Raw genomic sequence first — 27,015 nt, 5'->3', positions numbered from 1 at the left:
TCCTGAACATTGCACTCTAAGGGATGAACCCCCTCCAGGATGATCACATATAGCGTTCATTCCAGAGGCAGGTATAGCTCAGCCAAATGGCTACTTGGTACGGCTGAAGGTGAAGGGGCATGCTGAGTCTGTTTAGAAGGCTGCGGAAGCGCTGAATGGAGGGCAACTAGGTTCTTGTAAGTGCGATGGGATAGCCATCCTCGGGGAGGGTCATTTGGCCCACAAAGGCGTTACCATTTTTACAGGGAATTACTTGGGATTGCAGGGTGGCGGCACCCAAAGCCTCTATGGCGTCCTGTGGAACCTTATTGAGGGCCTCAATCAAAGATTGAATTTCGTCAGTCAATGATTTAAGCTGGCCCCACATAACGTGCTGAAAAAAGTCCAGTGGGGCTCCACTCCTACCATGTAAATGTAAATGTAAATTGATATTTGTATAGCGCACTACTCACCCGCAAGGGTCTCAAGGTGCTTGTATGAATACCGCTGTGGAACCCCTCCTGGCTTTCCCTGTGAGGCGTCCACTCCTGGGCACCCCCAAGGTGGAGGCCAGGCATCCTTAGCGTTGTGGGGGCCGTTGTGGAGATTAAGCAAGCTATTGCCCAGAGTTGCAGAGTGGGACTCCATGATTGGAATAGGCACCGAGGCGAGAATTATCAGGTCCATGGAATTTTGTGCCCAAGACTCGCCGAGGCGGGGAATTGAACCCTGGTCCCGGGCTAGACCTCTGCATCAGGGTCTGCCGCTCTAACCATTGAGCCACACTTCTCCACCATGAGTGACCGGTTCCATGCCTGAAAGTCTGAGAGTATATTAGCCATGATAGTTGGATTGATGGAATTATTTTTCCCTATCCGAGGGAAACCCTGAATCAATGGCACCCCGGTGCTATCCATTTGTAAAGATGCTTGGTTACAGAACGCTTTTGTTTGGGATCTGTTAAATTTCCCTTCACCTCGTTTGCTTTTAGAGGGCAGTGGATTATTTCAGTAGCAGAGGCAGAATCCTTAGAGCCAAGATCTATAATACTAACGTAGTCTTGCGCTAAACATGGGTTTTTTACTTTGCCCCTATTCCGTTTCTGCATTTTCGTTGGTGTTATAGATGAAAATGGCACAACCTCAGAGTTCTTCAGAAGATGGTCCCACTGTTTGTGCTACAGGTGATGGAAGGGGGTCGGTGATCAGTTTCTGTACTGCCTCTACACGATTTTCCGCCAAATTCAATTCAGTGGAAATGGCACCCATTGCATTGGTGAGGTAAGTATTGATTGAGGAGTGGAGCCCGGGCCCTTATCCCCTCCTGTATTCACTAATGCTCTTCTTCCCCATAGATTAAAACGTTGCGAGTACTCGGCTATGGCCTTTTGCTTTCAGAAATTACAAGATGGCATGTAAACAAGATCTAGACAGAAAATAATCCCAACACCAACCTTACTGGCAGTCCTTTGTCATAGGCTTAAAGTCCACCAGTTGTGCATTATGATAGAGCTTGGTAAAAGTCAAAATACTACAACATGGCTAGATTGTGCAATACAATTACCCGAGCAGTATGAATCTCACAAATGGATTTAGACTGTAAAGGGACAATAACTGTTGGTATAGTCAACCTCTGTGCGTACTAACATGTTAAACTTCAATAATGATCCAATATAAAGTGTATGGTGATAAAAAAAACACTGAGCATGTGTTATACTTCAAAGGTGTAATTGGAAATATAGCTGTGCCTTCAGTTTACATATGTTGAAACTAGTGACCTATGGATCAGTATAAATGAATGCTGCCGGTGTTGTTTAGCATTCATCTTACCATACCGCATTGACTGGTACCAGTAATATGGACCACCGCTGTTCCAGCCAACACAACCTTGACCCGACTTCTTGTCACACCAATAATTTTGATGGGTATGCACTATATATTTGTTATTGGCAATCACAGAATCAGCAACCATGGCACCAATATCACTAAAATATCACTTTAAGTCCATGCTTATGTTATGTGCTACATCATCATCAGGCACTGCTCATATTACCCACCAGATTCACCACACATTTGCAATCTAGCCTGCCCAGGCACATGGGAGGCCATTCTGAGGTGCACGCTTGTTGGGTTATGCAATACTCCACCATAGTGAATTAAACAGGCCAGCGATCTCTGGCTTGCATGCGCACAATACACCTACATGTTTGCTTGTAACATGTTCTTTTGTGCCCCTTACTGGAGTTGACTGTATTTTAAACTTGAAAGAGTATGTGTTCTTTATTTGGGGAAGGTTGTAAAGTAGGAAAACCCTGTAAAAAATGAGGTAAGTGGTTTTCGTGATGTTGCTATTTAAAGTAAAGCGGTGTAAACCCTTCAGAAATTAGGTGTTACAACCAAGTGAGTGTACTGGAGCTTTCTGGGGTTCCATGTCCTCCAGACATCACATACGCCTAGATTTGCTGCCCATTCTGTCAACCGCTTAGCATACAGGGTCTTGTGTGGGCAAGGTGTTTCTGTAGCGTTTATGGCTGGCTGCATAACTGTGTTAAAGTCGCCCCCAAATACTGTCAGACCCAGGGGCATGGAGGATGTGACAACGGTACTAGCGCTCAGGGTGGATGTCAAGGTCGCTGGAGGTACATAAAGTGATACTAGATTGATGGCCACCCCTCCCAAAGTCCCAGCCAGGGCCATGAATCGGCCATGGGGATCTCTGGACACAAAAGGGTACAGAGGGAAGGGCACGACGAAGAAGGAGCGCCATCCCTCAGGAGCCTTGTTCTAATCCAGAGTGCCAAACTCTGTCGAATCCATGTCTCGAAAGGAAGGGACAGTGATTACCCATAAGATGTGTCTCTTGGAGCAAGAGGACATCGGGGTGAACCCTTAGGACTGCCGTAGGCTTCACTTTATTGAGGAGCGCGTTGAAATTCCAGGAGAGGATTCGCAGGGGCTCCCCCCTATATTGGGATGCCGTCATAGCGTGCACGTGGGATCATGAGGTACCAACGGTGTACCGACCTGAAGGGCAGGAGTGATCAAGGGTTGGAGTTATGCAAAGGCCTAGTCTTTTGCTCTGACTGTGGTGTGTGCATAGATTTAGGATAACTAGCTGGGTGCTGCAGCTGGTTAACAAAATTGAAACAAAATTAGGGCCAACGGTCCTAACGACCCCCCCAACAAACCCCTTCCCTATACTTCTGCAAAGGAAGCATTTGTTACTTAATAACAGTGAGTTACAAAAAGACTAATCTACAGAGCTTAGTGGGGGAGCTGCTTGATGGACTCCTCCATGTGGCAGGATATGTTCGTCTCCGTGATAGAGTCTTGTTGATCACACCAGCTCTGCTTAAGGGTCAAGGACGGCGTTCATTGGATGAAATCCTTATCTAGATGAAGGAACATGCTTTCAGATCTGGTTTTGGTTAGATTGTCAGGTTCGTGGTAGGTCAGTGTCCTTGGACCCCACACCCAGGGGCGTTTGGAGTCACCCAACGACCAGTGCCCTCTCAGTGGACCAGCCCCGCAGCAGGTTTGTGGTGTTAGAGGCTTGGATGGTACGCTGGACTCTTGGGTGACAGCCGTGGGTGAGTTAGATAGTTCTCTGTGGGCGTTATGACCCCTGTGGGAGCAGGTGCGCCATCTCTGGGATTAAGGGCTCGCTGGCACCGTGGTTCCGGAGTGGGGAGCAGGAGGAGAGGCATCCGTATGGGGTTGGGGAGTGTACCGACCAGATTCTCAGACCAGATGGAATCAGCTCCTAGGAGCCCCTCTAACCCAGCCGGAACGTACTCACCTCCCTCCTTAGAATATATTTACAATGGGTATGGATATATGTATGTACCTCTTATACCTAAGGATGGGAAAAGTAGCAATAAACATGCATTGGTTTTCTACAATATCCTATTCACACCTATTGGTCTCGCGGCCACGTAGGCCCAGACTGGTCTACCCTAGGGCAGGTCTGATAATGTACCATTACACACTGATCATCAGTGCTCACCCGACGCACAATCCGGCGCGCCTACACACTTAGGCCTGCAGACCCAGTGCTCTCATTAATATCCGATCTGCAATCTGGCAGATCTACACACCTCTCTATCTTAGGTGCTCTCACTTACACACGGCTCACAATCCGGCGAGCCTCCACACCGTCTCCCTCCGGTGCTCTCACTTACACACGGCTCACAATCCGGTGAGCCTCCACACCGTCTCCCTCCGGTGCTCTCACTTACACACGGCTCACAATCCGGTGAGCCTCCACACCGTCTCCCTCCGGTGCTCTCACTTACACACGGTACGATCACTTTCCTATGAACATTTAAGGATGAAGTCGTTGGTTATCTACTCGGGATGAAACTACGATAATAGAAATTGATATAGACAAATTATAATATGTACCTTCTGCTCCTGACATCAAATGTTCCCTCTCTCCCTACTTGCTCAGTCATTCCTTACCTGATCGGGATTCGCATCCGTTCATGCAAACAATGTCTAACTAGAAGCCCAGGTTACCCTGATTGAACAAGAATACAAGGCACATGTCGATTAACTGGGGTGTTTTTTTATCACAACAAAAAATAAACACAATACTACACAATGTATATACTGTAAAGAAAAGTAAAGGTTAGAATGCGCGCTTAACAAGGAAAAGGGCAGAGATCACCTTATTAATGTGAAGTCGGGGCTCGGCAGTCATCTAGGTTTCCTTCTCGTCTCTGTGTCTTGGCTCGTCTCGGAATCACACCTCAGCAGTCACGGGTACACGTCTGCACCACTATGCTCAATCTCCTCTGCTTCCCTCCAAGTCACTGGAACCTTGCTGGCTATTAGTTACCGTCTCTCTCTCTCTCTGTTTCTGTGCGCTCCGCGCTATTTCTCCTTCAGTCTTTCTTAGAGAGTCTCGGTTTCAGAATCTTTTCTCGGACTTCAAAATGGCGATTGTTTGCTCTGGAAATAATTAATGGCATAGATGCTAACGGCTAGCTGCCGCCTACAGACTGACTGACTCATTGCCTAACACTTTCGCTAATATCAAAACCTGCCCCTTCATGGAAAGTTACGGCCAGTAACCTGCCGCCCACCAAATTCTTGTACCTCCCCGTACCAAGGGCACGTTCCCAGCCGGCCGGCCTGGAGTTGTGTCTTCGGAGTGGAGAAAAATACAGTCTTTCGATAAGGGCCAGCCTGAACCGGTTCTCTCCAAGCGAACAACACCTTAAAACTAAAACATTACACTTGACCTAGAAAGCCTCTCGAACTACCAGGCAGAGAGCAAGATGGAGTCTGTCCCGTTTAAGGCCTACAAGGCCCAAAATACGCATAACTCCACAGAAGATGTACTAATACTCTTACAAAAGGATGGATCATCACTAATACTTATATATCTATCCCCTAGCTTAAGTTTATAAGCCCTGATCTAAAGAAAAGGGTACGAAAATGCACTACTGTGCCTCATGGATAGGTCCTACTTATAGTCCTAATCCCTATACTCTAAGGGTAATAGGCTGGAGTCATTCTCCATCATCTTCCCTCTCAAAGAGGGTCGAAAAAGTCGGTTATCACAGGGAGGTCTCTCGCCGGTCACTAAAGTCCAAGCCGCTTCAGGTGTTTCAAAGTGTTATATTCCATATAGGTACCATAATATAAGCCCAGGTAACTTCATAACCCTTCACCTATATTCTTTCCTACATAACACTTATACCTGTTTATAGGAACGGACCTTTTATCTAGATACGACAATGCATTCAGAACATGGGTTTTCCCTAGTTCGAAATCTCATCCATTATGCATGAGGATTCTTGAAAGCACAGCAGGACTACCATCTACTATACAATATCTACGTATAAAGTTCACACCCAACGTCATCCTTAGTCCGAGACAGTAATACAGCAAGGTAGGACCCCTGGGGAGACCTATGGGTATATATACATCACATCTTGCTAAGATAGGCAGGGGAGATAAGGACTTCCCGGCCGACACACTGACCAGAGACACTGAGGTTCCTGCATGCAGACACTCCAGCTCGCAGTGATCTAAACATCCATTGCAGGGTGTCCAACTCAAGACCAAGACGGGGTCCCACAGTCTCTTAATTCAGGTAATGGGGCTGACTTTATCCTAGAGGGATTCTTAGCTTAACACCTACACACATGCTAGGTACACTTTGGTACATCTAGTTAGGGAGACATCGTAGGAGTAGGCATCTTTTTATTATCATGTACTTTATGTACTTGTATGTATTCATGATTACTGCAAAATGGTAGAGCTTTACCATCCGTTTACTTTCCTAGTGCTTCTAATCCTATATATCTGCCACTGTCTAACGGTTGTTGCAGCTCATCTATTTTACACCAGAATAACAACTGTTCAATAAATACTTATTGAAAACGCCCAGCCTGTTTATTCTGTGTATCTCTCTAAGACAGACTAAGTAAGCACGAGTGACTGAGCGAAAAGTAATATATTTTTTCCACGGTCCTGAGGGATCAGGATTATCATGTTCGATGGTTGCCAAGAACTATTCTCTCCTCGGTAAGAGGAGATTCTAGCGGCACTGTGAGATAGCTGTTACAGAAGGCCAACATACCCGGTGGGGGTGTTCAGAATCAGTCTTAGACCTATCCTACAGTGTATGTTGTCCAAACGTGCAGATCTTGTATAGGTTTTATAGGAACTACATGACAAAAGAAGTGGGTTTTATTCTGAAAGACTATCCTAAGGCAAGCCGGGAACAGCAGTCTGTACTGGAGTTTAAGGGCTCGCAGCTTCTGCTTGACTTCTGTATAGGACATCCGCTGAGCCTGTATGTCGGAGGGATGGGCGGAAACAGAATCTAGGAGGCCGAATGAGGTGCTCAGTTTTGACTGGTTTATTAGTTGTATGACAGAGTGAATCCGTTCTTCCTTAAATGTTCCTGTCTTTTCCTTCTATGGCTTTTCTCTGTGTCCTCATTGGTCTATGGTGGTTCTGAACTGTTCTGGTTCCTTTTGTGTCCTGATGGATCTTGTCTCTGTTGCTCATGTATTTTTTTTCTTCTCTCTCTTTTTTTTCCCAGGTTCTGACGCTGAAGATGGACACACCCTAGGAGGCTCAAAAGAAAGAAGAGAAGGCGTGAGTATCCAGGGGTTACATTGGCTTTTATCAAGATAGGCCTCCACCACACCGAGTATGTGCCAAAACGAAAGAAATCTCTTTATTGGAAGTGAGGAGAGGTAGGTAGAGGATAAAGCAACATAAATAAGGGTACTGCATTCATGTATGACTTTCTTTTCTTCTCTTCTTATTATCTCTTCTAAGATAGGGGTACTTTTCCTAAAAGAGGAAAAATGGAAGGAGGGGAAAAAACACAAATCTCTCTCTATGGAGGAGCACAATAACAAATGTCTACTTCCCCTCCCTTTTTCCCTTTGACCGCTCTCTGGTGTAGGAATTTCTAAAAATTAGATGCAACAAAAAGAAATGAGGGATCAAAAAAAGAAAAAAACTCTTCTCTGGAGTTAGAGTTATGTTTGCGGGGTTAGGCCCATGTATCGGTGGGCGTCCGGGATGCAGTAGTTGCTTCAGCCTCCCACCCTCTTCCCTCACACTGTCCCTCACCACGTTAGCCACAACTCTCCTGAGTTGCAGCGGCACTGCATCAGCTCTCCTGAGGGGCCCACCACTCCTCCGACCGTCTCACCATTGTGTTGTCTTCAGGGTCTCCTCCTGTCTGGACTCGACGTAGGGTTTCTGCTTCCTCCACAGCTCCTGTAGTCTTGCTCCCATCTTTGTGTTGCTCCTCGATGCTCTGAATGACTTCCTGCTTCCGCTGGAACCGCCTGTCTTCTTCATGGAGCCGCTGCCACTCCTCACCAGAGCCTCCCTCTTCTAGGCCGCCCGGGGCGGCTGATTGGTTCTCCGGAGGGGCGGACTGGTTGTCAACCTGCACAGGGGAGGTCAAAGGTTTAACCCTCTGGACGCCTCCCCCTTCCTTTTCACGCCATCGCTCAGCTGTAACGTCGGGGATATTGGCACCAGGTAGGTGTCAACATTCTGGCTGCATCTCTCTCCTACACTGTACTTCCCTGGTGTAGTCTGGGAAGAACACGATTTTGTGACCCTAGTAGGACAGGGATGCCTGGGAGAGGACTGCCTGTAGGATTGCATCCCTGCCTTCAAAGTTAAGAATCCTGGTGGTGATCGGCCGTTGAGGGGCACCCGGTGGTGGTTTAGGTGCTAGGGGTCGATGTGCCCACTCTACGGCAAACCACAGACCAGGCATCCAGGATTTCATCCAGGTTTTTAACAAAGTCTGTGACTTGTCAGGGTTCTGATCTTTTGGGTAAGCTCACTAGGCAAAGGTTATTGCACCGCAAACGGTGTTCCGCGTCTTTCGCTCGCCTGTTCAAATTCTTTTGTGTGGGATCAGATTTGCCCGACCTGTTCCTTCAATTGGTGCATGTCACTTTCCACTGTCGACAGGAGGGATTCTGCTTACGATATGCAAGCCGTGGCATTGGGGAGGTCCTGTCTTATGAGGGCCATGTCAACTCGCAGTTCGCGTATTTTAATTTCAATGTATTCTTGTGAGCAGCTTGGAGGATTGCAGCGAGATCTCCTTCTGGAAGGGGGGCTCTCTCCTAGGCAGTCTCGGCACTTCCGGCTCCATTCATAGTCTATTGGTCCATGCAGGTTTGTGTTGAGGATGGTTTAACCCCTTTATCTTTCCCCATGTTGGATGATGTTTGGGGGCTGTTTTGCCACTAGGGTGCAGTGACTCTGTGATCCCGGCCACCGGTCAGAAGGTCAGGCCAAGCTTCGAATGTGCCAATCTTGTGTTCTGTCACAGGCCACACGAGGTTGTTCTGCACCGAGGAGATGGAGGTTGTGGTGTCAGACCAGGTTTAAATGAATCTTTGCAGTGGAGCCGTGTGGTCTAGTCCAGCTCCGCACAGGAAGGGGCTCTATCAGACACTCCAGTAGTCCGCAGGGTGGGCAACAAGGGGCGCCCTCTCCCCAATCCAGCAGAGTAGGAGCCGGCCACCCCAATCCAGGTACTGCAACACCCCCAGGGCAGACCCTCTTTTAGTCTGTTATGGGTGGGTGCATGTCTTGGTCCTGGGCCCCAACTGTACAGCAGGTCTCCATCTTTTTTCCAGTCTAGAATCCCCTCCCCGGTGTCCCGGATCACTGGCGTAATGGATAGGGCCGACCGCCACACTGACTCACGAGTTCCAGCCCATGGGGCCTCGAGGATTGGGCGTAGCCCCACCAGGAGTCCCGGGGTCCCGGTATATGGGTCGCCAGCCACTGATGCGAGTGACAGCGTCCTCTCTCCTGCTCACCCAATGATGCCTCTTTGCCCCCGGCCGGCACAACAACTGGGGGTGGATACAAATCACACTAGGCCCAGTGGCTACTTCACCAGCCCCCACGCTGGGAATATCCCTTGTTTTGCCAGAGGAAGGGGCACACGGCGGGTGGACTCAATCTCAGGGGGGGGCACCTGGCGGATGTCTTCCTCTATGTCCTTGGTCTCTCAGGATACCCTTGGTAACAGTAGGAGGGAGGCTGGACCAACGCTGCAGCCATAAGCGTCCCCACCCTGTCTGCACAAACTCTTGGGTTGAAGTCCGGGACACACCATATGCAGGGTGGCCACGCAGGAGGCCCGCCAGACTTTATGCTGCACCAATGGTGCGCCGCGTGGCTCTTTTCAGCAGGCCCCGTCTCCGTACTCCATTATATAGGGGCCTGCTTCATGTCGCTCACCTCCAGGGCGTCTCTGGGCTCAATCTCCTGCCCCGCAAGACCAGATATCCCCAGGCCGAGGCAGTAGGGCCTCCCCCCAACGCCCCATCAAGTCTTCACTACCACCGGAGGGGGGCCGTTTGAACATGCCGGTTCAGCTGCCTCCTCCAGCAGCAGGCTTCTACACCCTCGCAAGGAAGGCAGAGGAGGCAGGGGATCCACCGGCGAGGTGGCAAGAGTTTCTGCCGCCCTTGATCCCGGTCTGTTAACCCCCTGGGTCTACTCTCTGATGGCGGCCCCGAATCCTTCAAATTAAAAACTTTTTTTTTTTTTTCAAATTAAAAACTTTTAATGTACCAACATATACATACATATGTATAAAAGTAGGTGCTAAAAACATTGAAATACCAGTTGATGAAGAATAATTGATAAAATCAGCACCATATGTAGCCATATTCACATGCATATCTGGTGACACAACCTTCCATTAGGTTGTTCAATATTTGTAGATCAGGGAATCAATTACACCACTCGTACACAACAACACCAGCAATAGCCTACATATGTGAAACAGTTAGTCCACTTATCTATAACGGTCACTACATAATGACAGAAATATTCAAGCCTTTATTGAGACAATTTTCTCTCTCAAATGAACTATGGCAATGATGCCCTGTGCTTTTATACCTGAATATCGGCTTCTAAATATCATCCTTCTAAATTAATGTTGCCAGAATATTGAATGCAACAATATCATAAGGGTAAGTATATAGAGATAAGTATAGATTTTTAGTTCATCACTACCCATACATATGTCTTAATGATATAGATATCTTCAAGATGAATAGCATTGTGGTAGAGTAGTAAATCGATACTTCCTTACATATACTTGCATTCTTAATATTGTGGTAGTCCATATTTTGGATAGTTTGTAGCCGCAACGTGTCATTATGGACAGAGAGAATCCTCCCCTCTACCTTTATCTGACGCAGGAAGAGTGTAATTGGGCTGAGCAAACGTCAGCGTGACAAAAACTCTTCATGTTCGGGTCAGGCAGCCAGGTGTTGTACATGCACTAAATGCGCAGGCAGCTGGCTGCTTGAGAGGAAGTTTATCGGTCAGAAGATTTCAGAGCCCAGTGGTGTGACCTACACAGTCTGGCAAAGTCTTCTCTGAGCCTCCCCCTTACTGATAGACTCAAACCTGGGCACTTCAGTTTTAATTCTTGAAGTGCCCAGGGCTGAGCGTCAATCAGTGACGCTCTGCACAGATTCTCAGTGACCCCATCTTGCTCTGGGATGAAATAAAGAAAGTCCTCCCAGGGCCGGCTCCAGGGCGGTGTGACCGGTGCCACAGCACCGAGTGCTGGCTTCCTGGGGGGCGCTGCTGTGTTTGCAAATTTATTATTGAAGTCTATTATTGAAAGCACCTGCTGCAGCATTTGTTTGCTCCAGCAATTTATGGACAACAAAAATATGTCAGGATAAATCCAGTGATGAATGTTCTTCCTGAAGAGAAATTGGAGTTGTGTTTAATTAGTGTTTTGACTCACTATAAAGTAGTACAGGTGGTTAATGCGCCGGTTGCAGAAAACAAATACCGAGCAGATTACAAAGTACATATAATGTAAATAGGTCAGTGGGTTACTGCTTTTAAAAGAGACATAATTTTGTTACTTGCAATTTATAAGTTAAAATCCTAATATAGGATCGGATCTTATCAATTGCAAGTAGCAAAATTATGTCTCTTAACAGCAGTAAACCATTGACCTATTTACATTCTTTGCACTTTGTAATTGTACTGAACTATTGACTTTTATCAAAGAACTGCATGCAAGCTACAAAGTATATATTTGAGGTATTTGAGGAAAGATTAATGTTGGAAAAAGGATTACTTTGGGCAGAAATCTATTCTCATTATTAAAGAGAACACCCAACTATGGTGTTGCTTTTAAAATTCTGAGGTTGTGCTTCTCTAGACCAAGCACTATTAAACAATACTGCCTACCAGAGTTGATGACATGTGACCCCTACACCTTGTAGTCCTCTATCTTATGGAACATTTTCTATACGCTGAGTTACACACGTATGATTGATTGTCTCTGTGTAATGTGTGTGTGATGAAAAGTGCTCTGACTCCCTACACTGATATGAGTGACACTATATATGCATCTGACAGAGAGTGCTATATATGTATCTGAGACATAGTGGTAGTGGAAACTTGGGCACTGTTAAAGGGTGGTGGTGAGGGAATCCGTGGTGGAGGTGGTCATTTGGAGGCGCCAACAAACATTGTCACACTGGGCGCCACCAGCGCTAAAGCTGGTCCTGAGTCCTCCTCTCATTGGTTGACCTTTTGACTAGGTCAGCCAATGAGAGGAGGCGGCTGGAGCTTCCTACTGTCCCTTCCATACCTGAAGCCACCACGATAAAAACAGAGGCTTCCTTCCTGCCACTTTAGATCAGCACCTCTGCTTGGTACGTTTTTAGGACTCGCCTGAGCCAGTGCATGCACTGGTCTGGCGAGACATTTAGTGAGTGGGCTTCATAAATCCGACAACAAGCTTTTGCTTGTGGCCTAGAGCTTGCAGTTACGCGCGCGGGCACGTGCACAGCCGCCATCTGGCTTTTCTCGCGGCACCCTTACAGTGCGCGATCAGGCGCCATCTGGCTTTCCTCTCGCTTGCTCTTCCAAGCGCCTTGCTCCGCCCCTCCCCCACCACAGAGCGCGATCACTTTTGCGGCCGCGCCACTTTCACTGCCGTGTGGCTCTTTCCCTGTCTGTGTTATTGAGAATTTACCCAAGGAACCTATGTGAGCCATTTTACCAAACGACCGCCAAGTAAGTCCTGCCTCACTATCCAAGGCTGTCTTTCTTTTATGTGTTTTGCCAGCTGCTCCAGCCACATTGCGCTTTAACTTGTTTGTGGCTTGCTCCCACCCTAAGCCTCCTGCAACCCTACAGGGCGCTCTGCCTCCCGCCGCATTTTTAAAAGCTCTTCACAGGCCTGATAACGCCTTCAGCTGTGTTTTTCGCCAAAGCTCGGCACCAAGGGTTTGGGTGTGTCTTAACAGAACCCGTTTACTTTATTTTTATGACCATGTTTATTTGTGCCACTGTAGCTTTACCCACCACAGACCTGTTTATAAACGCCGGTGTTGCGTGGTAAGTAGTGGTAGTGTCCTGGGCGCTCACTGAGCGCACCACCACCCTGGTGCTCAGACTCTGTGGGCATCAGTCCCCTCTGCCAGTACCCTTGTTCACCCATATCTGTACCCACTCGGCGGGCATCAGACATGAGCGTGTTAACACACTTGTGCATACACGTATAGGATCAACTCTTCTTGCTGGCGCACACTTGGCCATAGTCACCAACACTTCACATACATTCGAATGCACATGCCCTAGTGCACACTCGTGTAAGGCCATCAACATGCTAATGTGCACACGTGGTAACCGAACTCTTAAGGGCAATAGCGTCCTTATATGCATACCTGTCCAATCAGCCCAGCGAGAGAGCCACGAAAGCCTCTTCCGCCAGAGAGATAGGACTCACCAGGAAAGTAAGTGCTTTTAAAATGAAATGCTCCTTAACATTGTATTCTCGCTATGTTTAATCCTTTTCAAATTCTACAGATTTCCTCCATGTTTGGGCGAACTGTATACTCACAAAGTGCACATTAAATCATACCTGCCTGGAGCTATGTCTTGTTCCTTGTGTTTCTCCAGCCACTGCATACTGAGAATCTATTTCTCACTTTTACTTTAAAAAACATATATATATATATTACATTCTAGTTACTAAAGACAAAAAGTACTCTCGACGAGATCTGCGAAATATGTTAACAAGGATTTCGGGACACACCCTGTCCACATTATGGGCGCACCAGTTGCTTGGAGATGTGCTTGTTACCCTGGGTCATCATCCACATAGCAGACCAGTGCAACCAAAGTGGTACGCAGAGTGAAGAGGGTGAGAAAGTGTACACCATTGTTGCCATGTTCTTTAATCTTCTGCCCAGCTGTCAGGGAAAACAACTACGTTGATTTACTGTAACTTCGCTTCATGTTTTAGTCAACGGTGGACCCTCCTCATTGTTCCCCTCTTGCTCATTTATGGGCTCCCTTAAGAGTCAGATTTTTTTATCTGAGAGATCTACTGTAGTACTGCTAAGTACCCTATTTTGTACCAGTGTCTTGGCACCAACTCAACCCCCCATTGACTTTATTAATCTTCTGGTAGATTCAGCTTCACTTCATGATCAATGGTGCGTGCCCATGTAGGACTGCGTTCACCAATTCTCTTTTGTTTTCCATTCTGGCTGACATACATAAAACTCTTTCTGTTACAAGGTAAGGGTGAGGGCCTCCTCTCTAAAATAAGTGTTGGCACTCTGTCCACCTCATGTTGTTCCCAGCTATTTGCCATGTCTCTGCTCACTACCCCTTCATAATTCTATTGCTGCCTACTACTCTGCCTGTGCATTACTGCTGCCCCTTGCTGTTGCTCCCATCTCTGCCTGTCTCTCTTCTCTACTTGTCCATCTACTTGTCTCTGCGCCCTTCCTCCGGCTTTGTCTCCTACTGGAGCTCCCTTTCCTGGGCTCAGATTGCCTGCTCCTCCTACTGGTCACTCGGCACCACTTCCTGCCTCCTTAACTGCTTGCCTCTGGGTGAACGTTGGCTATACTCCATGCCTGGCCATCTCTGTGTTTTCCTGTCTCCCCTCCCCACCCCCACTCTTCCTGCGTCTGCATGCCCCCTCAGTATCTGCCCCTTTTTGAATGTTCGCCATGTTCCTTTCTTAATACGTTTTTGTTTGCTTTATATAATGTAAAGAAATATTAAGCCTTGACGCTTTCCGTGTAGGGAAGTGTAGAAGAACCTGTAAAATTGAAAGAAGCGCATTTCATTTTATCAAACGAGTAGATGAGCCAGGTACCGATGCTGCGCCCTACAGGTCTAAATGCTGGACGTTCAACTAGCTGTTACAGTAAATAAGGTTATAATATTGTAGCGCCAAGATTCCATTAAAGACAGTTTGCTTTTAAAAGAAGTAATTATGAATAAATAACAGGAAAGCTGAACGTCTAATACTTCCCCCATCAGCATGAAATTCAAGAACAGACCCATGGGATCTCCGGCCTAGTGTTCTTCAGGTTTGCATCTATGCATTTCATGACATGTTTTCAAATGGACTGCCTATGCTTGTATAGTCACGTGCTAGCGGAAATAATGTCAGCATAATACTACTCCCTTCAACTAAACACAATATGCAAAAGCATAGCGCACCATACCACTCACCTCAAATCAACACCAAATGATACGCACGACTCAATAAGGAGATCCACACCAATTTATAACAAGCATTGGCATAGCCAATAGGTCTCGCTTTTGGGACCTTATAAGTGTTTAACAATGCAACAGTTGATGTTGTTGCACCAAGGATATTGTGCTGCATAACTAAATACTTATAGGGTCCCAAAAGCGAGACCTATTGACTATGCCAATGCTTGCTTTTTATGTTGAGTGTGTGAGTGTGTCTGTGTAGGAAGGTTTGTGTATTTGTGCACGTGTGCATACTGTGAATAGGTGTTTTCATGTGTATGTGCTGGGCGTGAGTATATGTGTGCTCTTGTGAAAAAGAGAGTGCATTTGTGTGTGTCCACCACAACCCTGCGGCACATTACGGGCCGTCACTCATAGTTTGGTAGGGTGATATTTTAATCCTTGTCACTCTGACATGCAATCCGTTCCACTTGCTACTGTGTGAGACAGGCAGGTTTTAACCAATGGGTCTCATGGTGAGCTTACTAGTCCCTTAACCATTATGCATCACCTGGTAGTATTTCTGCAGACTTTGGTCCATTCCTTTGAGTCAACAATAGATAATTCTACTTAATTCAGAAAGGAAGTCCTGAGGGTGTGAATTTAAGCTGAACAAATTGTTTTCTATTAACCATCTCAACGCTATATCAGCCTGCTGGATTATAGTCATTTGGAAAGTCTGCCGATTTGGGAAATACCAAGGGCCTGTGGACTCTGTTTTTATGGGGATTTTCGTATTAATTATGTTGCTGTTATTCTTTTTATGCTTTTTTCCTTCTCCGGTGTCATGAAAATAATGAATGGTCTCTTTCCTCGGTTGCATAGTGTCAAGAGAAGAAAAGGGAAATTGCCGCTACCAAATGTTGAATATATGCTGCATTTATCTTCAAAATGTGATCATGTAAGCGGTTTGAATGTAACTGAAATTGCTGTTGTTGTAAAAATTAAAATAAAGTTTTTTTTAAAAAGTCCAAGATTGCCCTGCCTGGCAATCTTGGACATTTGATGCACAGGCGGACTTTCCCAACGATCTTTGTTGCTGTATGGGGGGCGGGCAGGGGAGAGGGGTGGGCCCCCATATTTATGCAGGATGGTAAGACGCTTGTACTGTGTTTTCTCTACTGCCTAATACTCAATATAACAAAGTTAACAACAACAAAAAAGTCCTGATGGTGTGTTCGTTTGGTCCTTATCAAAAGCAATGCAAGTGAATGTAGGAGAGTAGGGTCTGCTTTCCTATGGTCACCCCAGATTTTTGCTTTTTGCTTCACTGGTTTTCGACATAATGTGGCTGTGGGCCTGCTAATCAGACCCACAGCCTGCTGTTCTCTCTCTAAATTCACAGACATGTACTTTAGGTACATCACCAATTTGGTACTGGACACCTTATCAGCCCCTGTACAGTGTACTATAGGTACCCAGGGCATAGGTGCATCCAAGGCCTACCAGGGGCTGCAGCATAACTTTTGCCACCACTGGCTGGCCATCTAAACTGACACAACTGGCTGATCACTCAGCTGGGTCAAGGTTGTGTAATCACCCCTTGCTTAGATATAGTATACCTATATCTAAACCTATATCTGGACACATATATACATATAAGTCACTCCTATGGCAGGCCTTAACAATCCTGGAGGCAGAGTGCTTGGTTTTATGTGAGATGGTGCTCTATCATGAGCTGAGCCTGTCTGCAGCTGTCGGGACCAACTCCCTTAGCTGTTCCGGGATATTGCCATACCATATACTCTTAAGTGCATTATAATCCTCGCGGTTATATGTTAAATTTGGTTTGGCTTTATCAAAACATGTCGTGTAAGGTGTCATACGCTTTGGAATACTACCCCCTCGCCAGTCCTGGTGACAGGGGTAGCATTACACCCTTCTAGAGGGAGAAGACATGTTACTTTACTTAAACGCGGTTAAATCTAACCAAAGCCCCAGCATCACAAAATGGATGCTGCTGCCACAGACACGAGTCTGGCCTCCTGCTGCTGACCGAAACTCCGGCAGGGGAGGCCTGGACAATATATATCCTGTCACAGGGAGGTGTCGCACCACCCCAGACAGGAGATAGTGGATTGTAGCAGGGAGGGTTGAATGAAACTAGACACTGCCTGGGGAGCACAAGGCTTCCCATGCATAGTCCAGTTCAAACCGGTGCTGGGGCACTCCAGCCCCAGCTCTGGCGCGAAACTAGACAAAGGGAAAGGGGTGTAACCACCCCCTTTCTGGGTTCCACCCTTAGGAGGGACCTAGCAGGTAATCCAGCCCCTTGATTTGGAATAAAGGTAGGAGCTGTGCCCAGGAGCATTAGATTATCTTGAACGAAACTTTGATACAGAACTCTGGACCCTTTGACATCCCACTCGACGTGGAAGACTGAAGAATCTCCCTTGTGGTCAAGGAGTGACCACCCTGTGCAAACAGGCACCATCCAGCACCCAACAGTTTGCTTTGTTGCAGTTCCCGCCAGAACTCGAGCAACAGAGATCAACAAGACCCAGCTTCCCTGACTTTTAACAGCCCGATCCACAGTCCCAGCGAATCTGAGACCCGTGGAGGCGACGTGACGCGTGAAGCCGGCCATCTTGAAAAGACTGCGAAGTGCTGACTGTGCAGCTCCCGAGGCACCCTCAAAGCTGTGCATTGGTGTTTGAGAAGGCCCAGCCCTGAGCAGCTTGTGCACCGAAGATCTCCCCTCCACACTCATCGAGTGCTGCGTGGGGCCCTTTTGCATTTTTCTGCTTGACGCATTGGTCCGGTCACTTGCCCGTTGGCTAGTGGCCCCAGAACCGACGAACCTTGAAATTTACACTGCTAGTCTGGTTGCTCCAGACTTGCCCTCGCTCCCCTGAAAAGGAGCCACTGCTCTGACCTTGCTGGTCCGAGTAAGAAGCGATCTTCAAATCCTGCGTGGGTTGCATTTGCCAAGGCCTGTTAACTCCGATCCGGAAGCCGACAGCGAGAGCCTTCGTGGGACAGCTCGTGCTCTACTCCTGGTCCTTTTCGATGCCCCAGAGTCCACGTGGCAGCGGAGACAAGCTTCACGACACCCACCTGATTGCGCCCGACATCGCCTGGTTCCTTCCTGGTTCCATCCTGGTCACTGGCTAGTGGCCCAGACTATGTCCCCTCTGCTTTCAGGTACTCTACATCTTTGATCCACCCTTGGATCCAACCGGACTCTTCTCTCCTGGCCACCTGCAGCATCTTCATCTCCAGGCTCCATAGATCTACACAACGAAACCCAACACACTTTGGCACCTATGCACCCGCTTCCTGTGGGTGAGGTAACGATCTAACACCGGTGCTCCTGTAGTGGTTTACACCTCTAGTGTCCTAGTTTAAAGTGTGGTAATTCTATTCCAGTCAGAAGACTTCCAAAACAGTAACTCTATAACTTTTACGCGCCATTGACTTTGCATTGGTGCATGCGTGTGCTTTAGGCACTGCACCCGTGTCCCGCGGGCATCTCCCGACTTCATCACTGCTAGTCCCGAGTAGTCCCAGCGATTCACAATGCCCTAGGCCTTACCATTGTTCGAGAGGTGGTACTTATACCACTATTTTAGTATATGGTTTGAGTGGCCACAGGGCCTATCCAAGATTTAGCAACTTTTGAATGTTTAACTGTGCTTTTGTTTAAACGCTTGTGCCTCTGCACTCACAAAGAGTACAGAGGATTATTCTAGTAATAAATACATATATTTTTATAATATATAACTTGTGTGGTGTCCTTTCATTTGATATTACAGGATTGTATATGGTATAACAGCTCGCTTAACACGACCTCTTGAGTTTAGCCTAAGACTGCTTAGTCCATGCTACCCCTAGGATAGCTTGTCTATAAGGTTGACTTTACAACCACCACCATAAGGGATTGTTTGGACTTATACAGGGTGCCCACAGAATTGTGGACATCATACATCAGGCCAACTTCTCACAGTGAATGTATCCCTGCTTGATTGACACAGATCCAATCCATTTGTAAAATGGCCAGCGTTTTAACAATATCACATACATTTAACTATGTTCTCTGCGAAGGTCCACAAATAGCAACAAGAGAGTCAACTGCCTATGGGTTTGACTTCAGCTGGTGGTCCACGGGTGATACACCATTTAGCAAATTCACCATGATTGAATAACCTTTGAAAGTGAATAAATGAAGACATTTGTACATACTGCTTATCCTTTGTTGATTAGATTAACCGAGATTTCTGATATGATTCCTTCCTCCACAACAGCTAGAGAACCAATCCCATCAGTCAAATGAAGCCAGGAGTCCAGAATGAAGCATTCTTCACTGGAATGGAAGAGGCCCTAAGTGGTATGTTGTGCTATGGATGGGAAATAAAATAAAAACATGAATTAATTAATGGTCTCGATTTCATTTTTCTTTCAGTGCAAAACATTAACCTTAGGACCCTTATGTAACTCAGTCATGAAATGAATTCCTATTAATTCGGGCGTTGAAATACATAACCTGATTTGCAAACACGAGCCCATGAAAGCCCTCGTAGTAGCATCAGATGTTCAGCTGTCTCTTTAAGTCCCTAAGGCATCATGTTATTTAATTTCGGACATTGATTTTCCAGCCTAATGCTTTTTTGAACTTGTAGGCCCGCCCTTGACAGCCACGAGTCAATAGTACAAGTGACTAAATCAAATTAGTTTCAATATTATGAGTGAGAAATTGTTTGCTGGTCCTTTGAGATTCAGCTGATTGGTCAACGCCTTATAAAACAGGATGGTATTAAGAAATAACATCACTGGTCAAATATCGAGATCTTGCCTGTTGTGTTGACAAATTCCTCTAGGCCTTTTGCTGTATTGAAGCAAAGGAATGCCACCTTTTATATAGTTAAAACACTGACATTAGAAAATCCTTTAAACTGACACGAAATAGTATTTTATGACATTAATGCTATTATTGCCCCTCACAACGGTGCACATTTATTGGGCCCCAGAAAGGAAAAGTGCAAGTGGGAAAGGTGCACGTGAGCTGGAAGTGACGAATTCGTCTCTGTAGCCGAAACTAATGCCACTGAGCTCTATCGTCGACTTCAAAGAGCACAGCTAGGAAAAACATTGCCACTGTATGCAGCAAATCTAAGCCGACAGGATAAAAACTGCGTTGCTGTGATTTGAGGTTATTTCTATGAATGCCTCACATCCATTGGCTCATGGTGTCTTCCTTCAATAACCTGAAATATATTATTTTTAAACAGTGATTTTACTATCCAGCAGGGTTGGTTTTGCATTTGTTGGAATTCTTTGCACTGTGCTAAAGTAGCTCTCGTTAATAACACAACCCCTAAATCTAGACGCTGTTTTAATTAGTTCTTGGGCGTGCTGGCATGTGAGGTGGGAGCTGCGGCTGTTGCCATTGACGCCGCACTGCACGCCTTTGTGTGACTGGATGTTGTTAACAAATGTTGTACACCCTAGCTAAGCAAATAAAAAAACAGGAGAAATAAATCTGAACCTGCACGCTGAAGTGTTAGAAATCGCTGGGAGCAGGGAGAGGCCTGCCGCCATTCACTTTTCATCGCTAATCTTCTTGTGTGAGCCCTGACAATGCAGCACCAAGCGAGAAGGAAATGTCAGGTTAGGTTTCATGGCCAGCCCCCTGCACATCCTCCATCTGTGCTGATGTCAGTGCTTATTGGAACATATGCTCCGTGTTGCTGCTCACTGGCCATCTGTTAACCTGAGCTGATGGAGTGAGCCTGTTACTCTGGCAACGCCGACCCCTGGCTGCCAGTGTGGCTCCACCAGAAGGAGGAGCGGGGAAAAAAGCACGCGCAGCGCGCGGGTCGCTCTGACGCAGTGTCCTGGAATGGCGGGTCGGGGCTGCAGCGCGCGCCTCAGTCGCCCCACATGCCTATTCACTTGTGTTTGAAGTGATAATGGCGACGGGGGAAAGAGAGAGGGGGTGAGCGCCGAGGAAGGGAAATATGTGAAAACACATATATATATACACACACACACACCATAATAGTGTTAATTATATAATTGGCAATAACAACTCCTTGTAAAACGTGTATGTATATATATATATATATAAAAAATCATACACTCGTGAGATAGTTTCCACGAATGAAGGGAATCTGAGAAATCGTGATCCAAAAACCGATATTCTTTTGCAAGAAAATGTTACCTGGCTTAGAGTGAGATGGCGGGATTTCTACACTCTTTTGGTGGGGGTGTAATATGTGGTATCAAAGTAGTCAAAGTTGCAGTGTAAGAACCAGCGACTGCTTTTCCTCATTCAAGTAGGGACAGCCATGTCATTTTAAGGATCTCCTTAATGCTCTCCCTCTAGCAAGATAAACTAGTTATTCTGCACAGTAGTCTCCCTTACTGCAGATCATAGCAGGCTTAAAGCAGCTATTCTATTTGCAATAACAGTTGCGTGCCCACAGTCTAACAAACTCCAAAGACATGATATACAGGAAAACTGCTCAATCAACAGTTGCCAACACGTGCTTCGTCCATATCACAGCAAAGTTTTTCAAGGCGCACATTTGTATGAGGATATTACACAAAGGTTGCAATAAGTTAGGGCTGCTGAGGTATTTTGCACCCACTCTATACTCAATTATATGACCTCAAAACCATCTTTTTTAACTAATGACAAACTGTATTGTCGTTTGTCCTGGTGGTGGTTTATACCACGCAGGAGGATGACATATTTTAATTAGCAATATGTCTAAATCCTGTTTCAAAGTAAGTAAGTAAATCTTTATTCGATTTTTCATGAAAATCGTAAAAGTGTACATGATAAAATTAGGCAACAAGAAAAAGAAAAAGCATTGGCATAGCCAATCGGTCTCGCTTTTGGGTCCTTATAAGTATTTAGTTATGCAGCACAAAATCCTTGGTGCAACAACATAAACCGTTGCATGGCTAAACACTTATAAGGTCCCCAAGGCGAGACCTATTGGCTATGCCAATGCTTGTTGTGTACGATGGAGACAGATGGGAGTCCTCCAGGGGAAGGGTATGCTCACGGGAGTGCATACACCTGCCGTGCCAGGTGAGAATGCACCTGGCTAGAGAGACAAGTGAGGGTGCCCCAATAAGAAGTAAGGTTATACCCCCGGTGGTTTGTGAGAGCACTTACTCAAACGTATTGGTATACCTGAGGGGAGCAGATAGCAGTACACCTGTGGAGAGAGCTGCTTCCAAGGGGCATTTGAGAGTAATCACAGGAATGGATAAACCTGCAGAGGACAGGCGAGTACACCTGAGGAGAGGTGAACAAGCGAGGACAGGTGAGTGAAATGCTGGAGTGGATAGTTGTAGACTTGATGGATGACTTATCCTCGCAGGTACACTTCTCCTCAGGTGCATCTGCAGGGGGCAGGCACTAGCAATCACCGGGGTGAATATACTGCTGAGGGACTAGAGATGGGACACCAGCGCATTCATGGAGTGGACTCATGTCTGAGGCTGGGCCTAGGAGCCGCACCATCACAAGATGTGGCATGTATTTCTCGCAGCAAGCCAAGATAACAAAAAAGTAATTTCTCCAACATCCCTGTTTCAAACACACACAGCTTATAGCAGTTCTTTCTGTAACATTTATTAAAATAAACATCTAATATCAGGAGACATTCAAGATCACATCTGTGCCTTAGCGATATTGCCGTGCGTCAGCTGATAAATTAAGCACTTTGCCATACATGACGTAATTAGGTATGTTAGCGAAACAAAGTGACCACTGGGGGTCCACCAGGTGTGCTATGGATTCGTGAGAGGCATGTGAAGCGCAGAAGGGGCGTTCATGTATGTGTTACGCATTAAGTTCAAGCAGATAACCACATTCTAACTTCTCTGCCATCCTGCGTTCAACAATTGTGTTTGTAGTAGGGAGAGGATGGGCAGTGCCTGTGGTGCTTGTCAGAGCTCAGTTTTGGATCAAGTCCTCCTGGGTTACAGATGAGCCTTCACACTCGGAGAGGTATCCCTGCAACCAGCGGGTCGGAGTTGTCACAGGGATGGGCCCACCTTCAGAGGACAGATGAGAGTCCAACTGGGGAAATGTAAAATCAAATACTGGAGGTACGGGGTGTCATGTTCGAGGGCGGGGGACCGAGGCTGCAGTAGGATAATACACACAGGGGACATGTGGGAGCAATCGCCGTGATAAGTATACTGGGTGGGGGTGGAGGGATATACATTGGGTACTTTACATGAGGGGCAGATGTCAGTCTGTATCGGGGCGGTGGGGTGTTCTTAGAGGCAGAGGTATACCTGGAGGTGACAGTTGTGCATATTCGGGTGAAGTGCTGGTGAGTCTGAGGTGACTCTGTATTGGCCGTACTTAAACTGATCTTGCCGATGTTGTGTGTGCACTGCTGAGTCTTTGGGGCAGTGTTGAGTCTTTGTGTGTGTGTGTGTGTGTGGGGGGGTGTAGTATACCCATAGAGAAAGGTCCAACTTGACAGTAAATTTGAGAACTAAGGTAAGATGATATTTCAGTAGGTAGATAAGAGGGTAGCGGTGTACCCGGGCGTGAGCTACAGTTACACCTGGGGAGAGAAGTTGGAGTATTCCTCAGGAAAGAGGCAAACTCTGTATACTGAGGAGAGAGACGTATCCTCGCACAGTACAACATTCCATGAAATGTATCATGTGATTGTTGTGTTTTCTAAACTCGTCTTAGTGTTTTAAGGAGTAACTGTTAAACGTTTTTATTTCATTTCAGTTGTTGTATACACACCTGTCTTAGTAAAGAAGAAAGTGTGTACAGCTGGGTGTTTTAAATGGCACTGTGTGTTGTCTTCCGGTTGCTTCTGAATGCTGACTTGGGCCCCAGGAGCGGCTGCGTCTCTCAAGAGGGAGGTGAGGTGTTACCTGAGAAGGGAGCGTGGATTATACTGGAGGATAAAGACAGGGGTGTACCAGCGAGAGGAAAAGATATGCCTGGGTGGTCCGGAAAGTGGGGGTCAATAAGCATGACGAAGATAAGGACAGGAGCAAGAGGGAGGTTACCCAAATCAGACCAATACCATAATTTGAAAGTGGGCGCAACGTAGATGGGTAACACCCTGCCACGGCCAGGACTATGAGCTTGAATAATTGAGGTATACGCTCGCTGTCCAAGCCTTTGCTGGTGGCAATGCAACAATGCGGCCGAGAGCAGCGTTTTCCTTGCGGGAGCGAGCATGATAAGTGCTACCATATGGCGTTGCTCGCTCCCGCAAGGGAATCGCCAAACGTGCACGTGTTGCCATTCAAAGCACTGCAACGCGTGCACGTTTTTAGGGCAAAAACAGAATCGATTACATGAGTTTCCCTCCTATTCAGCGCATGCGCGCTGCATAGGCGAGACCTAAAAAGGAGCTCTAAATCTCAGCCACTTCAGGTTACCAACACAGATGAATAAAACATGATAGTGGGCTATAAAGCTCTAGAGACAAAGTAAAAACACAGCATAAAACCATGATAAAAGCAGTGCTTTATAAAAGGAACAGATATCATATTATTAACACAATACAAGTGTTCAGCGCCCAATCAGAACACCAGATAAAAATCAGGCCAAAAAAATAATAGTAGACAACTATAACATTTGAAGAAAAAAGAAGGCAGGTCTCACTTGGTTAAAATTCATGTGCAAAAGAAGCAGACATATGTACTTATAGAGGAGACAGTAAAATCCTGGGTGTATCACAATAATGTGAAAATTGTTGGGGAGAACATCATTACTCGAACATGCTGGAAGGTCCAAAACTTACAACCAAGACCCTTTCGATAACAACAGTCAATGGAACAAGTGAAATTTGAAATAAGTTAACAGCTTGCCTTGAAAATTGGATATCCCTAACATTAAACAAGGTTCCAACACAGGAAGAGCTTTCACCATAATTAAATGGTCCATAGAGCGCTTATGAGGGGCCGCAGCCTCACGCTCGGCTGCCGCCTTGTGAGAAAGGCCTACTTTATCATGGGAATGTGCCTCCTTACTATACGTTCAGGCTCAGCAAATTATTCGGGCAGCACAGGGAAGTGAGAATTTGTCTGCTATATGAAAGCCAATGGATGCGTGACATATCGTCTAAGGCCAGACAGTCACGAACGATGAGCCTTTTAAGAGATAGGTCCTCCTTTAGCAAAATGGACAGCCGGAGTAACAAGGGACGTAATCCACAATGTACTCTAATCCCATTTCCTCGTGGAACATCAAAAGTGGTGCTCTGGGGGACCCTGAGAAGACCTTTCAAAAAGGAATTCTCAATGACCTGCAACTGGGAGGAAGACACAAAATGCCAAATATCTAAACCATAGCAGGCCTTTGTGATACACTTTGCCCTGAATACTTTTAACATGGCCTCTACTGAGTGTGTGCTAATCGCCTTGACAGGACACTAACCCCATTAATTGCCGAATTAAACCTCATGGTGTTTTTTCTAAGCAAAGGTTGCCAAGAGAGACTTGAGCCCAAAAGGATCCCTAAATATGAGAAGCGGTCAACCCTGGATATTAGCAGGCCCTTAATCGAGAAACTCGGAACATCCACCCTGAGTCCAATAAAGCAGATTCCAGGCCGTTGATGTAAAGAGTGAAGAGAAAGAGGGCCAGGATGCACACCTGGTGTACCCCTCCCTTCAACTTGTGGAACTGCGTGCATTCCCTATTTGCTCTGTATCTCACATAAACTGATAAACTCTCATGTAAACTTTGCAAAAAACAGATCAAGAGCGGCCCAGATCTTGTCTCTATTTACTCTGTCAAAGGCCGAGCTTAGGTCCATGAAGACAAAATGGACAGCCCCCTCCTTTTCCCTTGTGTACTTCCCTATTAAAAAGTAAAGATTCAAGGTCTGATCAATAGTGCCCGTTCCGCCCTGAACCCATATTGGGCTTCCGATAACATGTTCTTATCTTTAGCACAGGTGGAAAGAAGGTCCAACAAGACCCTTCCCAGCACCTCAACCTCACTGTCCACCAACATGATGGGACAGTGGCAGTCAAGGTTAGCCCTGTTACCTTTCTTTAAGATCGGAACAGTGATGGAGTGCTTCCAGCTGGGAGGAAGTGCCCCCCTGGAGGCTGCATTGGGTCTATATGGGGGCACAGAGATCCACTTCTGATTTAAATTAATCCCCCGGGATACCGTCCAGGCCCTGGGCCTTGCCATCTGGTAGAGACATAATGGCCTTCCTGAGCTCCTCCCACTGAAAGCAGAGACCAGTTACTGCCCTAAGCAACGTATTCCTTAGCTCCCTCTTAAGCGACTTCTACTTCTCTGAGCGGGCCAGGCGATAACGGACCTGGCCCCCCTCACTTCAAGCCTGTTCGAGGGTGCCTGTACAGGGAGGCCATAAGTGCACTACGGGCCTGGGAGCAAAACTTATCAAATTATCTGCTGGGGTGAAACATATGAGGTACACTGGGTGCAATAAGAGCAGTCTTGATAAAATCAGCAATTTTGGCAAAGGCCTGCAAAATGTTGGAATCAGAGGCCCTGTCATCCAGACAGGTACAGAAGTCCTGATGACAAGAGGATAGGAGAGAGCGAAGGAGGTCACTGGGACCAACTTGGCCCACGTAAGTATTTTACTCAGTGCTATGGGAAGGACCAGTTCATGAAAAGTTCATGAAATAGGCCATCAGTTGCAGCTGGGGTCGGAAACCACCTGAAGGAGGTCAAAAGGGGATTGTGGGCATGCCATACTACTGTGAAATCAATTAAGGATAACAAGAGGCAGTTAGAAACAAAAACATGATCAATAATAGAACTAGAGCTTGCCCCATTGAAAGTTGAGATGAACTGTGAGTTTTCCACCTATTAAAAAGATTCACAAGGGAAAAGTCTACAAACAATGTGTTAAACACGACCCCTAAAGGAGTGTGTTTCAAATGAGCCTGATCTAGGGTCGCTATCTTGGGGCGATCATCCCCATACACCTAACGATGCAGGGTTGAATATTAAAATCTCCCATCAGGAGAAGCGCAGTAAATCTGGA

This window comes from Lissotriton vulgaris, chromosome 6, assembly GCF_964263255.1.
Source record: "Lissotriton vulgaris chromosome 6, aLisVul1.2, whole genome shotgun sequence".
In the NCBI taxonomy this organism is placed as follows: domain Eukaryota; kingdom Metazoa; phylum Chordata; class Amphibia; order Caudata; family Salamandridae; genus Lissotriton; species Lissotriton vulgaris.
The sequence above is the reverse complement of the archived record's forward strand: the minus strand, read 5'-3'. Positions refer to the sequence as shown.